At 43.6% G+C, this 17148-nt stretch overlaps 1 protein-coding gene across 1 annotated transcript in view; it reads right to left on the bottom strand.

Moving 5' to 3' along the window:
* LOC132885950 (cell adhesion molecule DSCAM-like) overlaps nucleotides 1–17148 on the bottom strand; it is a 172694-nt gene that overhangs the window by 28627 nt on the left and 126919 nt on the right. The window lies entirely within an intron of this gene.

Below are 17148 nucleotides of genomic sequence, written 5' to 3'. Positions count from 1 at the left end.
ATACAGTACAAGAACCTCCGACAGCTGCTAGTTCACCCCAAAGACAAAATACAACTGGACAATAAATGCAACGTCATATATGAAATCCCTTGCCATTCATGCAATAAAGTCTATATTGGTGAAACGGGCAGATGCTTCCACACTCGCAGGAAAGAACACCAATTAGAATGTGAAAAAGAAACAACAAAAAGACTCACAAGATCCGAAAAAGAAAAAGCAAACCAAGAAAACTTAAAATCAGCCATTTCAGACCACTGCAAACGGCAAAATCATATTATGAATTGGGAAGAGGCCAGAGTCATTCGCGCTGAAGAGAATAGATACCAGCGTTGGATTTTGGAGGCAGTGGAGATACGCAAGCGGGCGCAGAGGACTATGAACCGGGATGAGGGAGCGTACGCGCTGTCACACACCTGGAGCGCAGTACTGGGGCAACGACCTGACAGCAGGAGGCGTGGACTACCTGTCAAATTGGGTGGGACGCTCATGCCTCCACAGAGTACATCAGCTGATAAGGCACGTCACCATTCGACATCTGGTGACTGTTTTTAAAGAAGGCGGAAGTGTTCGCCAAAACTGTCAACAAAGGAGGTAACATCCTAAAAAATACGTGTCTTAAGAAACAAACTTAAAGAATAGTTATATTATTTATTTCATCATTTTATTTCAAATTAAAACCAACATCACCATTCAAAACTGTATAGTTTATTGACTGAGTATATTTAGTGGGGTACCCCCACAGTACCCAGTTTCTGAGACAGACCCATCTCATTATCTCTAGCCGCTTTATCCTGTTCTACAGAGTCGCAGGCAAGCTGGAGCCTATCCCAGCTGACTACAGGCAAAAGGCGGGGTACACCCTGGACAAGTCGCCAGGTCATCACAGGGCTGACACATAGACAACCATTCACACTCAATTTAGAGTCACCAGTTAACCTAACCTGCATGTCTTTGGGGGAAACCGGAGCACCCGGAGGAAACCCACATGGACAACATGCAAACTCTGCACAGAAAGGCCTTCGCCAGCCATGGGGCTCGAACCGGGACCTTCTTGCTGTGAGGCAACAGCCCTAACCACTACACCACCATGCCGCCCACGAGACAGACTCATATATATATATATATATATATATATATATATATATATAAAATAAGTGAACTTTGATTGGCTTATAGAGCACTCACATGAATTCAAATGTATGTTTGTTTCTTTATTTCTTTGTTTCAAATCACATTTTCCTTCGCAACTGATTCGAAGACACATTGCCCATGAGAGGAAAGGACAGTGAGAAGGGAGAGCAGTCGCTATAAAAAAATATTCATTCCCGTAAGTCAAGCCCTACCGTTTTCATGGTCCATGATATGAAAAGTCATCTACCACACTATCTATTCAGTAAAAAAACTAACACACACTTATTTCACTGCTTAGATATTTGTTTGAGAACCGAAACTCTTGTGAAAAGTCCTAAATAAGCAGTAACCTGTTTCTGAGAACATTTAGCTGTGAGAGCACAGGCGCACACAAATATCAGGACAAACACCAAACCGATACGACTGCCTGGGCACTTCACAAAGATATTTTCAGCAATGTTCAAATAAAATAATGCGAACCAGTCACCTTAGCCAGAGATGTTCCTCTCAGAATATCTCTGCCTTAACATCAGGAACAAGATAAAAGTAGCCCGACTTTAGCAGGTTTGGAAATTGTAATTTGTTTCATCAAAGCTGATGGTCTTGCTTAAATTCTGTTTCAATCAGTGTGATTTACTGAATCATGCACACAACAATTCAGTGATAACAAGGAGCCTGTGAACTACTGGAATACTGTGGGTCCTTATAATTGTCACCACCATTCACTTCGCCAGCAGCAGCCCAGGATACAGGTCAAGATCTTCAGTTAATGTTCACATCAAACATCATAATGAGGAAAAACTGTGATCTCAGTCACTGTGACATGGTTGCAGGCAGTGTCTAGACTTTACACAGAAATGGGGGGAGGGGGGGGACCCACACAACCCAACAGGTAGAAATGCCTTGTTGATGAGAGAGGTCAGAGAAGAATGGCCTGACAGTAAAGTTACAGGAATTCTGCATTCAACTGACCTCAGAAAAGTTAAATTAGAGATCGGAATGACATCATTTTAACCTCCATTGATTCAAAGTACAGAGGGGGAAAACATGGGTGCCTCCATCTTCATCTTTTGTTAGCCTTCCTTCTCAACACAATAAACTGTATGATCAGTGTTATAGACTTCACTAAAGCAAATCCTTTTTATATACAGCATAACTCACTGAAAAGTAAAGGTGATGATACACAGGGCAACTTTTTGGGCAATGTTGCTTGGCAACTGTACTTCAACACTTTCCCACTGAGATTGGGCAACAATTTCTATCTGAACAATTTTGATCATTTCGGGCAACTTTTTAAGATCATCCAATCAGAGTGCTAGCAGCGAATCACACGACCACCTGAGAGCTTCTGAAATTTTCAACAAAGATGGCAGTGTCTCAACGGCAGTGGAGCAAAGAAAAAGAGAGACAAGAGCCAAGTGTAAACTGCGGTTACCTACCCACCGCTCCATAAAAACTGAATGGGTTTTGGCTAACTAGCGGTGGTTTTTGCGAATATACTTAGCTGAAAGTTATTGCTAGCTATGTAGGAATACTGTTAGCTCTCTTGCATCAAGGTAAAAGTGGTGAGCAGTTCATTTTTTAAAAAAAAATTGCGATAGAGATTGTCTAACTTATCGTTTGATCTAATTCACATACAGAGCACGACTGCTTCTGGAACCCGAGGGTGAAACTTTGGGATCTAAAAAAGAAATTAAGCCTTTCAGGGGCTCTGTCACTCCTTTTCCTCCTCAGCAGCATCTCCTGGTCCCGGTCCTTTTTTTTTTTTTGCCGACATGAGAATTAAATTATTTTGTTTTTGCCGTTATGTTTTTGTGATGTATGTGTCAGTTATTCGTTATAGCATATGTGATTGAGGCTAGTAGCATTTTTAAAGAGATTTAAGAAATGTTCGCTTTTAACAGAATATTTTGACTTATAAAAATAATGACAAATTCTCTTTTGACCAGAGTATCTATTCACTTTTGTTCCAGAAATGATACTGACTTGAGCAAAATAAAGGCTGAAGAAGAGACAAAAGTGACAGCTGCAAACGTTTCAGTGTCAATCTTTGCATGTCTGTCTCCCTGGCAACAGATTTGCTCTTATCTGATTGGTTGTTACCAATTGTCTGTTGCCCTAATTAGTTGCCCGGTGTCTCACCTGGTTGCCTGTTGCTGGGAACACTGCCCAGCAACATTGCCCAAAAAGTTGCACCTGAAGAGATGCTCCTTTGTGTAAGTCTGACTGCCATGTTGAACTTGGAGGAACTCGTAGTTGAGAGTTCACAAGTCGGAATTTCAAGTTGAGGGGGTGTATTATGACCTGTAGGCAAATGCAGCAGATCTGAAATAGACACTCTGAACAGAAACATCTCACAACACACACACACACAAACAAAAAAAACATGAAATCTTTTGGCAGATGGGCCACAACAGCAGAAGATCAGTCCTGTCAGCCAAGAAAAGGAATCTGACCCTCGAGTGGGCACAGGCCCACCCAAACTGGGTGTTTGGAAATTGGACAACTAATGCAGAAGTCTAATGCACCTTGATTTTTGCTGCATGACACAGGTGGTAGGTTCAGAATTTGGCCTCAACAACATGAATCCATGCAACATGCAAATATTTTCAGTTTGGACAACTTTTGGCTTTAAAACAAAACAGTAAGTGTCAGTGGGGTTCCAGCTGAAAAATTACAAGTCAGTTATTGCTTTAACACAACCATCTTCACACCTCCCCCTTCTTCACTGCTGAACTGACATCGCTGAATTAAAAAAAAAAAAAAGAAGAAGCTAAACCACAACTGCCAACTAGTGTCTGTCTCTGAAATGGTCACTGCCTTGTGTGTGTGTGTGTGTGTGTGTGGGGGGGGGGGGGGGGGGGGGGGGGGGACAAGGCTAATGAGACATGTTTATTTCTGCATAACTGCTTTTGTTGTTGTTTTACACAAATAAGAATGATTATTATTCAAACACACACACACACACACACACACACACACACACACACAAGACATTAGTGTGTATTATAGTGAACTTGCTGTAGTAAGGTATTTCCCTGCTCAGGAACACAAATGGAAATTCGGTATTGAGTTATAAGGCATTTTCTCAGTAAGTCCAGTTAATGCAAACATGGTTTTGTTAAAACTTCTCTGTTCACAGTAAAGTCCACCAGTTACAAAGTTAAAAGTTAGTTCTTGCTTTCACACGTCCACGTTCACACTTCCCTCCTTCTTCACAGCTGAATTTGCACCATGATATTACAATAGAAAATAAACCACATCCTTGAAATGGTCTCTGCTCTCAGGCCTCTCACACGGTCACTGACCTGTGTGTGTACAGGACTCATGAGAAACATTTGTTTCTGCTCTTATTTTCTATTATTTTAAACAGAAAGGTAAATAATGACTGATGATTATTGGAACAAAAAGTTCTGTGCATTAGTGTGTATTATAGTGAACTTCCTGTGGTAAGATGTTTCCCTGCACAGACCATTATAGTAAAAAAGAAAAAGGAAACTAGGCATTTAGTTCTACGGCAATTTCTCAGGAAGTCTAGTTAATGCTAACATGGTTTTGTTAAAACCTTTCTGTGCACAAGAAAGACCACCAGTCTCACCACAGCAGCTAAAGACATTTCAGTTCATCACAACCATGACTTCCACTGATGAAAGTACAAACACCATCCAGTCATTTTCAGATCAAATGATCATGAGAGGTTGTCACTGAGCAGCAGATGACAGCAGGACACAGAAGATCAGGAACAGATTCCAATAATACAGACTCATTTACACTCATGAGATTATTTAAACCCTGTGTATTAAACTTGCTCTACTTGTACTCTTACCTGTTGATCTATCATTGTTGATCTGAGAGTCGTTACACATCAAACTAAACCCTTCTCATAACAGATATGGATACACTGATCCATCTGAGCAGTCATGCTGAAGTATACACAATGTCCTAATGACACAATAAACTCATCACTCAGGACATTCACACTGCAGAATAACAACTTTATACCCCACCACTCACTCTAATGAAGACACAGAGAACATTTACTCACAGAGCATCACAGGGAGTGGACTGAGCTCCTTCCTGTAAGTCTAATGACTTACTGACTGACTGACAGAGCAGCGGTGTGTGTTAAAGCCTTACCACTTCCTGTGACAGAGAGAGGGAGGGTCTATGTATGTCAGTTTTATATTTTAGTTGACACAGACATGGTCGCTCCTGTCTCTATTTTTGACATTAAGCCTGTTTTAAGACTCACACTGTAAAATCTATAATGTTTCACTTTACTGGAATTAAAATAATTTGTGCTCAAGAATAACACTCTGAATAGCAATGCTGTAAATAGGCAAAATATTAAGTGGTCATCATATTCACACTGTCCACTTTATTAGGAACACCTATGCACCTGCTGATTCATGCAGTTATCCAATCAGCCAATCATGTGGCAGCAACACAATGCATTAACTCATGCAGTAACTTGTACTTCAGAATGTCCTTTGATTTTCACACAGTGTGTATAGATTACACAAAGAAAAAGACAAAAAGAAACACCTTGTTGATGAGAGAGGTCAGAGGTGAATGACCAGACTGGATCACACTGACAGGAAGGCTACAGTAACTCAGTATGTGGTGGCCAGTGATTGAAAAGTGAAAATAAATTGCCTTTGACTCCCTCTAGTGGTAACTGTAGTATAATTTTAATCCTGACCTCCTTCAGACTGGAATGGGTTTAACCAGAGGCCAGTAAATGGGATTTCTGCCTGTTTTGGGGGTGCCTGGGTTCAGTATTGAATATATTTGTCATGTCACACTCCACAGTAGTGGTTCTGAGTGGACACGCTGAGCTTTAAGGATCTACAGTGCATCAGAAGATTAAAAAAAAAAAAATTATTTATTGTTTTAGTAAATGGTGGTCGTCAAATTTCAGCTCTTTGGGATGCCCAAAGTACTTGTCCATCTGAATCTCAAATTTGATGGAGTTATCTTCAACTCCTTAAATTCTGTGTAAGTTTCTCCAAACAGGCAAAAACATCTCCAAATGGCACCAAATCTCTTCACCTGAAGGCAGGACCATGAAGGAGAGAGGTGAGTTTCCTCAAATTTCCTGAAAAGGAAATCCCTGTAAATAATTTATAAAATCTGAACCCATCAGGCAATATGTTGTATAAAAGATCTAAATATTTAGAGTACTGCAGTTTTAACTTATAGCATCATTTGCTTGCTTGCTTATTTTGTGGCTCACATGCCACACCTCTAGGGGCACTGTAAGACGGTCCCTTCGGAGACACCAGAATAGAAGTAGTAAGGACGCATGCACAAACTATTATGCGCGAGACTTCATATTAGCCACAAAGTCAGAAAAATCTGTTCGTAAAATTACATTATAATGACCCAATACAATGAAGTGTTTTTCCAGTCTCACCTGTGAAAGGTAATCCCATGTGATCTTGTTTGGATGGCAAACCTGTTCTCGTCTCGTCTCGTCTTCTTCCGCTTATCCAGGACCGGGTCGCGGAGGCAGCAGTCTAAGCATGGAAGCCCAAACTTCCCTTTCCCCAGACACCTCGGCCAGCTCCTCGGGAAGAACACCGAGGCGTTCCCAGGCCAGCCGAGAGACATAGTCCCTCCAGCGTGTCCTGGGTCTTCCCCGGGGCCTCCTCCCGGGGGGACATGCCTGGAACACCTCCCCAGGGAGGCGTCCAGGAGGCATCCGAAAAAGATGCCCGAGCCACCTCAGCTGGTTCCTCTCGATGTGGAGGAGCAGCGGCTCTACTCCGAGCTCCTCCCGAGTGACTGTGCTTCTCACCCCATCTCTAAGGGAGCGCCCAGCCACCCTGCGAAGGAAACTCATTTCAGCCGCTTGTATCCGTGATCTTGTTCTTTCTGTCATTACCCAAAGCTCATGACCATAGGTGAGAGTCGGAACATAGATCGACCGGTAAATTGAGAGCTTCGCCTTTTGGCTCAGCTCCTTCTTCACCACGACGGACCGGTAAAGTGACCGCATCACTGCGGAGGCTGCACCGATCCGCCTGTCGATCTCACGCTCCATCCTTCCCTCACTCATGAACAAGATCCCGAGATACTTAAACTCCTCCACTTGAGGCAGGACTTCTCCACCAACCTGGAGAGGGCAAGCCACCCTTTTCCGGTCGAGAACCATGGCCTCGGACTTGGAGGTGCTGATTCTCATCCCAGCCGCTTCACACTCGACTGCAAACCGCCCCAGTGCATGCTGAAGGTCCTGGTTTGAAGAAGCCAACAGGACAACATCATCCGCAAAAAGCAGAGATGAAATCCTGTGGTTCCCAAACAGGATTCCTTCCGGCCCCTGGCTGCGCCTAGAAATTCTGTCCATAAAAATTATGAACAGAACCGGTGACAAAGGGCAGCCCTGACGGAGTCCAACATGCACCGGGAACAGGTCTGACTTACTGCCGGCAATGCGAACCAGACTCCTGCTCCGTTCGTACAGGGACCGGACAGCCCTTAGCAAAGAGCCCCGAACCCCATACTCCCGAAGCACCCCCCACAGAATACCACGGGGGACACGGTCGAATGCCTTCTCCAGATCCACAAAGCACATGTGGACTGGTTGGGCAAACTCCCATGAACCCTCGAGCACCCTATGAAGGGTATAGAGCTGGTCCAGTGTTCCGCGACCAGGACGAAAACCGCATTGTTCCTCCTGGATCCGAGGTTCGACTATTGGTCGAATTCTCCTCTCCAGTACCCTGGAGTAAACTTTCCCTGGGAGGCTGAGAAGTGTGATTCCCCTATAATTGGAGCACACTCTCCGGTCCCCTTTCTTAAAAAGAGGGACCACCACCCCAGTCTGCCACTCCAGAGGCACTGTCCCCGACCGCCACGCGATGTTGCAGAGGCGTGTCAACCAAGACAGCCCCACAACATCCAGAGACTTGAGATACTCAGGGCGGATCTCATCCACCCCTGGTGCCTTGCCACCGAGGAGCTTGCAAACCACCTCAGTGACTTCGGCTTGGGTAATGGACGAGTCCACCTCTGAGTCATCAGCCTCAGTCTCCTCAGTGGAAGACATGACGGTGGGATTGAGGAGATCCTCAAAGTATTCCTTCCACCGCCCGACAATGTCCCCAATCGAGGTCAACAGCTCCCCACCCGCACTGTAAACAGTGTTGGCAGAGTACTGCTTCCCCCTCCTGAGGCGCCGGACGGTTTGCCAGAATTTCTTCGAGGCCGACCGATAGTCCTTCTCCATGGCCTCCCCGAACTCCTCCCAGTTCCGAGTTTTTGCCTCCACAACTGCCCGAGCTGCAGCACGCCTGGCCTGCCGATACCCGTCGGCTGCCTCAGGAGTCCTGGAGGTCAACATGGCCCGATAGGACTCCTTCTTCAGCTTGACGGCATCCCTTACTTCCGGTGTCCACCACCGGGTTCGGGGATTGCCGCCACGACAGGCACCGGAGACCTTGCGGCCACAGCTCCGAACAGCTGCGTCCACAATGGAGGTAGAGAACATGGTCCACTCAGACTCAATGTCCCCCGCCTCCCTCGGAAGCTGGGAAAAGCTCTCCCGGAGGTGGGAGTTAAAGACCTCCCCAACAGAGTGCTCGGCCAGACGTTCCCAGCAGACCCTCACCATACGTTTGGGCCTGCCAGGTCTGTCCAGCTTCCTCCTCCGCCAGCGGATCCAACTCACCACCAGGTGGTGATCAGTTGACAACTCAGCCCCTCTCTTCACCCGAGTGTCCAAGACATAGGGTCGGAGATCAGATGACACGACTACAAAGTCGATCATCGACCTCCGACCTAAGGTGTCCTGGTGCCACGTGCACTTATGGACCCCCCTATGCTCGAACATGGTGTTCGTTATGGACAAACTGTGACTAGCACAGAAGTCCAATAACAAAACACCACTCGGGTTCAGATCGGGGAGGCCGTTCCTCCCAACCACGCCCCTCCAGGTGTCACTGTCATCGCCCACGTGAGCATTGAAGTCCCCCAGTAACACAATGGAGTCCCCAGTCTGAGCACCCCTCAGTACCTCTCCCAGGGACTCCAAGAAGGCTGGATACTCTATACTGCTATTTGGCCCGTAGGCACAAACAACAGCAAGAGCCCTCTCCCCAATCCGAAGGCGCAGAGAGGCGACCCTCTCGTTCACTGGGGTAAACTCCAACACATGGCGGCTGAGCTGGGGAGCTATAAGGAAGCCCACACCAGCCCGCCGCCGCTCACCACGGGCGACTCCAGAGAAGTGGAAAGTCCAGCCCCTCTCGAGGAGCTGGGTTCCAGAGCCCAAGCTGTGCGTGGAGGTGAGCCCGACTATCTCTAGCCGGTACCTCTCAACCTCCCGCACAAGCTCAGGCTCCTTCCCCCCCAGTGAAGTGACATTCCATGTCCCAACAGCCAGCCGCTGTGTCCGGGGATCAGGTCGTCGAGGCCCCTGCCTTCGACTGCCACCCAATCCACACTGCACACACACACTGGCAAACCTGTTGGTACAGTTAAACGCAGCACATGAATGAGGCATCTTTATTCTCCACTTTGACCCATCCAATATGGCGGCGAGGATGACGTATGATTCTAGGCGGAAGGCGGCGTCTTTAATGGTCCGGAATAAATTGAATGCTACACGTTGACGGATTAATTTGTTCTTCTACGCCCTTTTTGAGGAATGTATTGAAGGACTTAAACCAACATCTGAAGAGGTGAGATCGCTCCTTTTTTTTCCCTATTTTTGCTGGCGGGATTGACTCTGCCTTAAGGGCTATTCTCTCTCTCTCTCTCTCTCTCTCTGCACCATTACACAATAAATATTCACAGTGAAAATATTTTGTAAGCATGTTTCATGAACCAAGTTATAGGATTTGTTGACAACTCGCATCGAGTTCGTTACACTTCTACTCTGCATGAAGCACTCAGTCATGTGGTTGTGATGTCATCATAAACAAACCTGTTCTACTCATCCAGACGACTTCGCAACAGCAACGTTGCCAGATCTTTCCACTCTGGAACCCGTTCTCAAAAGATTGCGTGTTGGGGCACCCAAAACGCCGGTGCCGTGTGGACGCCAGGCTGAAATGATAAACAGTTGTTTCGGATTCACCTGAACCCGTTGCCGTGTGGACAGGGCCTTAGACTATAATAGTCAGACTGACTAAACTAATTGCTGGTAAATGAGTTTCACACTCGGGTGTTGCTGCGTTGTCGGTACTCCAACAGAGAGAGGCTGTTACAAAGAAAACAAAGGGATGTCTCTTCCTTTTGTAAAGGGGCGGCAGAAATTAAACGGGGGCGGCCTGCCCCTCTAAAACCCCTCGTGGAGAACCGTGAAACATTCATATTGGGCAAATTATTTTAAATACCAGTATTGATCAAGCATTTCACAATTGATGTATCCCTAATAACATTTTCCACAGTAAAATGTTACTGAGATTTGACATTTTTCAAACATTTACATTCTCAAGATTATAACAATAGACAACATAGCAATTTAATAGCTCCCTCACATTTTGTACTATTAACTGTAACTATATCAGTAGCATTATTACTGCTTCAAACCACCTCAGAAATCAGTAACATGCAGGTCGCACAGGGCCACACACACAATTAGCAAAATATTACTAGTTTACTGAAATGGATGGAGAGGAAAAAACAGGACTTTCCAAACTCCAGGTCACCTCGACATGTCAGTGATCTGCTGTTTTGACTAGTCCGCTTGGAAATACTTTAAGCACTTTTTTTTACTTTTAACTCCATCACAAGCACATCATCTCTCTGTCTCGCACAGATCTGATCATGCAGATGCGTCATGACCTGTCAATCATGTTCAATTAAGGCAGGACCTGACCAACTATGCGCTCTGAGTGGCTGATCAGCTCTGTTGGGTCAGATGAGAAAACAGTAAAACTATATGGCTGATCATCTCTTTGTTCGACAGAAAACAGGAGCATTATATTAATACATTAACATTTTTAACCCTTTGTCACTGGGTTACATGAGCTCCATATTTCACTGTAGGAATAATAAACAGAAAATAACTGTTTTGAAACAAATTTCCTGATATTTTACTTCAGCATATTACTCAACGATAAACCAAGTGAATTCTCACCAAGAGTATTCCTGAAGTGCTTTAACACATCTGTATTCAGCACTATGAGCAGCTTGAAATGAAAGTCCCACTGCACACTCAGGAACGAGGTACGAAAACACCACGGTCTTTAAATCCACAGGTTTAGATGCAGGATTAAACTGGCCATTATAATGAGCTACAATCATTATAGAGCCTCACACTTTATAAATTTATTTTCATGCAATAATAAGTTTCTGATTTTTGCAGAAAAGAATGAGTCGTCAGAAATGTGATGCTACGAAGCAGACTAACCAATCACAGTTCAGTGTTTCCCCTAGAAAGTGTTTGAAGGTGCGGTGGCAAGACCTGCACTCAGACGTCCCACCCCAGTACGAGGATACGGGAGCATTCTGAGAAATTTGACAACACTGAAATGGTGACCCTTTGTAAGGGAATAAATGAATAAACCTAGTCTTGAAACAACAAGCATAACCTGCAGAACAAGGCAGTTTAGAAAACATTCAGGGAGACTAAATTCCCCCCACACCTAACCCCAGAGCGACCCCTTACCCCCTGAACAAAATCTCACAACACATGATTACTACAAGTACACATTTATTGGAAATCACACAAACATGTCAGTGGCAAAGTTTGCAGGCTGGCTCAGAGCACTTAATTTTCCTGTTATTTTTTTTTTAAAATAGCTCTAAGGCTTGCTCATAGGGGAACTCGCTGACTGGAGGTCCATTGATGCGGAGGCGCATGCATGCAGCCAGATGGTCCCCCTGCAGTCTGTTTCTGATGTCTGTTTTCACCTGTTAGGCATCAAACAGAACAGACTGTATGAGCGAAATGAGGAATATTTGTGTGCCCATATTGTTTTTATATAGCAGTGTTGTACTTGCCCTGTTCATTGTGGAGAAATCTCCCTCACAATTCAAATCAACATGAAGCAGCACAGCGAAGTGTGGTGTGGGACCATTTTTAAATGTCCAAGTTTACTGTCATCACTATAATGGAGCGTATAAATACAATTCATCCACCACAACAAAAATGTAGCCTACCATTTGAACAGCGTGCACCGGAGCCTTGTAAAAGGACGGTGGCGGTTCATCTCAATTCCAACTATCGACTCGGTGTTAGACTACGGACAAGAAGGAGCTGGAACATCTCATAGTAAATCTAAGATAGTTAAATACAAGCGTTATGGCTTTGGTTCTAAAAACACACCGAAGAGGGTCTGAAGTTTCGATATTTAGTGTATAGGCTATCAGATAGAACCTGTGGTTTGTATCCAAGGACGGCTCGCAAACCGCAAGATCTATAGTAAAACTAAAATATCTAAAAATAATTGATTACAAAGACATGTTTTTATTATAAAATAAATTGAAGAGGGTCTGAAATATTGATCTTAAGAGTATTTAGGCTTATCTGTATATGGGATGATGGCGTCGTCCGTTCACCTATATAGCCTATTAAAACACCAACGCCAGCCGCTATGGGATACAATACAGCCGACGCCGGCCGCCATAGACTCTAATGGGATAAATTATAGCAATAATTGATTAATATAAAGACTTTATTATTCGATTATTCATCGTTAATTCTCCCGACAATCGGTGAAGAAAACGTAATCAAATGCCCATCCCTAGCTTGAATGACTTATTTTGCACGAATGAATCTTACCTGCCCAGTTTCTTCATCGGTCACCTCTTTTTTTGGCGAAATACTTCGACAAGCTCATCTGCAATTGAAAGATATCGCGTTGACGTTATCAGTCAACTTAATTTAGCTCAAATAAAAACTAGCGCTCTGGCAATAGGCTGTAATGAAATCGAAAAAACTGCCCTTACATTTCTCACGAACTATATCTGGAAAATGCCAAATGATAATCTATCTAGAAGATCTATGTAGTTGTTTACATGTGGATACTCATCCCCTCAGTTTGTGAACGGACTAATCTACCACAGAAGACCAGGAGGCCAAACGAGACGTCTCAGCAGTAGTCAGTACTCAGTATGTAACATAACGTGGCCTAACAGTTTTACATAACGTAATTATGTGACATAACGAAACAATTTCAACTAACACTGGAATTATAAGGTAACATAACATCTGCTGTCTACTTTTCAAGACTTGTTGCCAACACTTACCTTTCCCAATTTGACAGCTGAAGTGACAGCCGCGTAGCAGTTAGTTTACCTCAGGTTGGCTTGGCTACGCTGCTCCAGGTGGAACGTTGTTCAATCAGAGCCCACGGCGACCCGTGGAAACCAATCAAGTAACTGCTAGCTCTGCCAGTGGAACTGCGCTTCGCCCCAAATGCAAAAGACTGGGCAAGCAACGGATAATGTAGTCAAATGCATATAGCTCTAGGGGTGTTACGGAATTCCTGAAGGTGCAGCGGCCCGCCGCAGCCAATTGTACTTAACGGAAACACTGCAGTTGCGGCCTACGTTAACGCACCATGTTGCTAGATTTCTGGAGAGGTGCGCATCAAGCTAGGATTTACAGTATAAATTTATTTTTTTCTTTCTTGGCCAAGCATTAATTATTTCTAGTCCCTTCTTTCCTCTGCTTTTGTCCTGTCTTTCCTTTCAGTTCTTTTTCAAATGTTTTAATTTTTATTTCCATTTTTTGTTTTCCCATTATAACCTTTCCTTGGTCAAAGACCTGACATACCAGTCACCTCTCTACAAAAGCATGACAGATGGCTGTGTGAAAGGCTGACTTTAAGTATCCTGCCTGGCAGGTGCAGGCAATCCAGAATAATCAACCTGGAGAATTCTGGGTAACGGAGTTCTCCTGAATGGTCTCTTTCACTGTGTGCCACTTGCCCTCTGCTGGCTGCTGGTGGTGTAGCATGACCTCTCATCTCATTCTCATTATCTCTAGCCGCTTTATCCTTCTACAGGGTCGCAGGCAAGCTGGAGCCTATCCCAGCTGACTACGGGCGAAAGGCGGGGTACACCCTGGACAAGTCGCCAGGTCATCACAGGGCTGACACATAGACACAGACAACCATTCACACTCACATTCACACCTACGGTCAATTTAGAGTCACCAGTTAACCTAACCTGCATGTCTTTGGACTGTGGGGGAAACCGGAGCAGCATGACCTCTTCCAGTAACAAAAGGGAATAAATGTTTATTCAGACAGTAAAATATGCATGAAACCATTTGTTACAATTTTCCCTTGGAAGAAGTGTGTGATGGTCTTCCCTGCGGACACCTTTCAAAAATTGTCCCCAGTTTTGTAGACTGTTTGTGCTCATATACAGCATTGATTTTGATACAAGCTTGATTCACAAACCTCTAATCCTGACTATTTAATTCCTCTGCCAGGACTGGGAAGTTATCTAGCAGGGTTTAACAGTGAAACTGTATAATTCACTTCATGAGGAGATTTGATTGTCTGAATCACTGCTGCTGCTGCAATGTTAATTTCCTTTGTTGTGTTGTGGACATTTTCAGTGTGATGTTAGTCCTGTACATCAGTGTAGCAGTGTGTAGACATGCAGTAAGAGTAATTACACTTCTCTTTGATTTCTCATTTAGTCCTGAACTTTACTGCACTGAAATCCTCTACTTACACTGAATAATACTGCAGGATCCAGTTCCTGTATCTGCTTTTAAGAGAACACTTTATTAATCCCATGTGGGAAATTCCAGTGTTACAGCAGGAGACAACTGACAATATAAGACCATGAAAAGACAATGATACAGCAGCAGAAGGGGGTTTAAAACATGAAATAAAAGCAATAGAAATAAAGTAAACATTGTCTTGGTGAATTTTTTTTTTAATTATTATTTTAGCTCAGTAAATGTTTTAATGCCAGTACATCACTGTATAAAAATACAAAATATTAAAAATGCTGATATTGGCAAAGGCACAAGAGTTTTCTCAGTGTATTGCTTCATATGATACATGATTGCGAGCAGGTTAATAATTCAGTGCATTGATAATGATGCATTTATTTAATTGATCAAATCATTTCATCCACAAATCTCCTCACACAACTACAATTAAACTTCACACAGCTGAAAAGTCAAACAAAATATAACAGTATTGAACAGAGATTGTAAGTCTACTCCTCATAATTCATCTAGAGCTAATCTCACACAGAAATAGAAGAACACAGCCGGACAAATACAGTGGAAGAACTAATACCGAGAAAACACAATGTTGGTTCCCCACCATGTTTCAGATAACAGTCAATTAACTTGTTTTTATTTTGCAGACACACAAAGCTTCACTTATTTTAACTCCAGTATCACTGGGCTTTTCACCAACCGCTCTGAAATTAACATGAAAATGACAAATCAGGATTCTTTTAAAATCCTCAGAAAACCCTAAAGATGATGTGATGAAATTATTTTACAGTAAATGCATCCTCTTATTGATGAACTTTGCTCACTCCTCTATGACTGCATTCTCAATTCTCTCTTCAACAGTGTGAGCTGTGAAAGACATTAAAAAATTCATTTAATTCATTTCAGGTGTTTATGGCAGAAAGTTAACCAAACTGTATTTGATCTCCCCTTAAACACGGTTTAAAGGGTGTTTGTTTGTTTTAAGGTTTATTAATGACAGTGAAGTGAAGTGCCATCTGCGTATGAAACACACTTCTGCACGATTTTTTAAATAATTTGTACTTGATATACTTTATTTATGAAGTGAAAATGTAACTCCACTTGAAGCATCTGTCCCATGTAAATTCACTAAAAGAAAATAAAGGTTCGCAACACTGTTATATGCTCCATTTTTTTTATTTTTTAATAGCACAAAGTTTCGGACGCTCAGTCCTTCATTAAGTGCAACAAAGAACAGGTGTAGAGGGTGTGGTATAAATACCTGGAAAGGGAGGGGGGTGTGGTGTGTCATACAAAAAAAAAAAAAGGGGGGGATATATACAGAGTGGGCACCAAAGGGCAAAGGGTAAGTCTCACGTTGCAGTAAAAGACGTTTATGGTTACCTCATCTAGGGGGCTTGTTTACTTTCTCAATACCTATGTATTGAAAAAAGCACAAATTGTGGCCGGCCTTTTTAAAGTGCACCGCCACAGGGTTGCGCTCATCACCGCACCTGATGTTACTTCTGTGCTCACACATTCTGACACGCAGCGGTCTAGAAGTACACCCTACATAAGCAAGGCCACAAGGGCATCTTATGAGATAGACGACAAAAGAGGTGTTACATGTTATGACTCCACGTGTTTTTAGTGTTTTACCATTGTGTGGGTGTTTATATTTTGTGCACTTGGCTGTATAGCCACATTGGACACAATTAGCGCATTTGTAGTTCCCTTCTGGAATATCCAAGAAGGTGCGCAGTCTTTCTGGTGCAGTAGTATATGATTTAACCAACTGATTGCGTAGAATCGGAGCTCGTTTGTAAACTAACTTTGGAGACTCCTTATAAATTAACTGAAGTGCAGGGTCTGAGCTAATAACATGCCAGTGTTTTTTCAAAATATTTTGTAACTCAAAACCTATGGATGAATACGTGGTAAAACAGAGAGGAGGAGAACTTGGAGGGGGTTTGGTTTTGGGCCGTAGTGCCTCAATCTGGGTAATCGTATTGAAACGCTCCCTCGCCGCCGTTATCCACTCCTCTCTGTATCTACGTTCCAAAAACCTGTTCGTTAAATCAAAAACCTGTTCATCGTATCTGTCATTAGAACTGCATATCCGTCTAGCCCTATGGAACTGACTTATTGGGAGGCTCCTAATGAGATGTGTGGGGTGATAACTGTCACCACGGAGCAGAGTGTTTCTGTCAGTGGGCTTACGGTATAGATCAGTGTGTACAGTCTCACCATCAACGTAACCAAGACGTCTAAAAAACTAATGCTACGACTATTAAATTCTAAAGTAAATTAGAAATTTACTTTACTTTCCAGGTATTTATACCACACCCTCTACACCTGTTCTTTGTTGCACTTGATGAAGGACTGAGCGTCCG

This window comes from Neoarius graeffei, chromosome 1, assembly GCF_027579695.1.
Source record: "Neoarius graeffei isolate fNeoGra1 chromosome 1, fNeoGra1.pri, whole genome shotgun sequence".
In the NCBI taxonomy this organism is placed as follows: domain Eukaryota; kingdom Metazoa; phylum Chordata; class Actinopteri; order Siluriformes; family Ariidae; genus Neoarius; species Neoarius graeffei.
The sequence above is the reverse complement of the archived record's forward strand: the minus strand, read 5'-3'. Positions and strand labels throughout refer to the sequence as shown.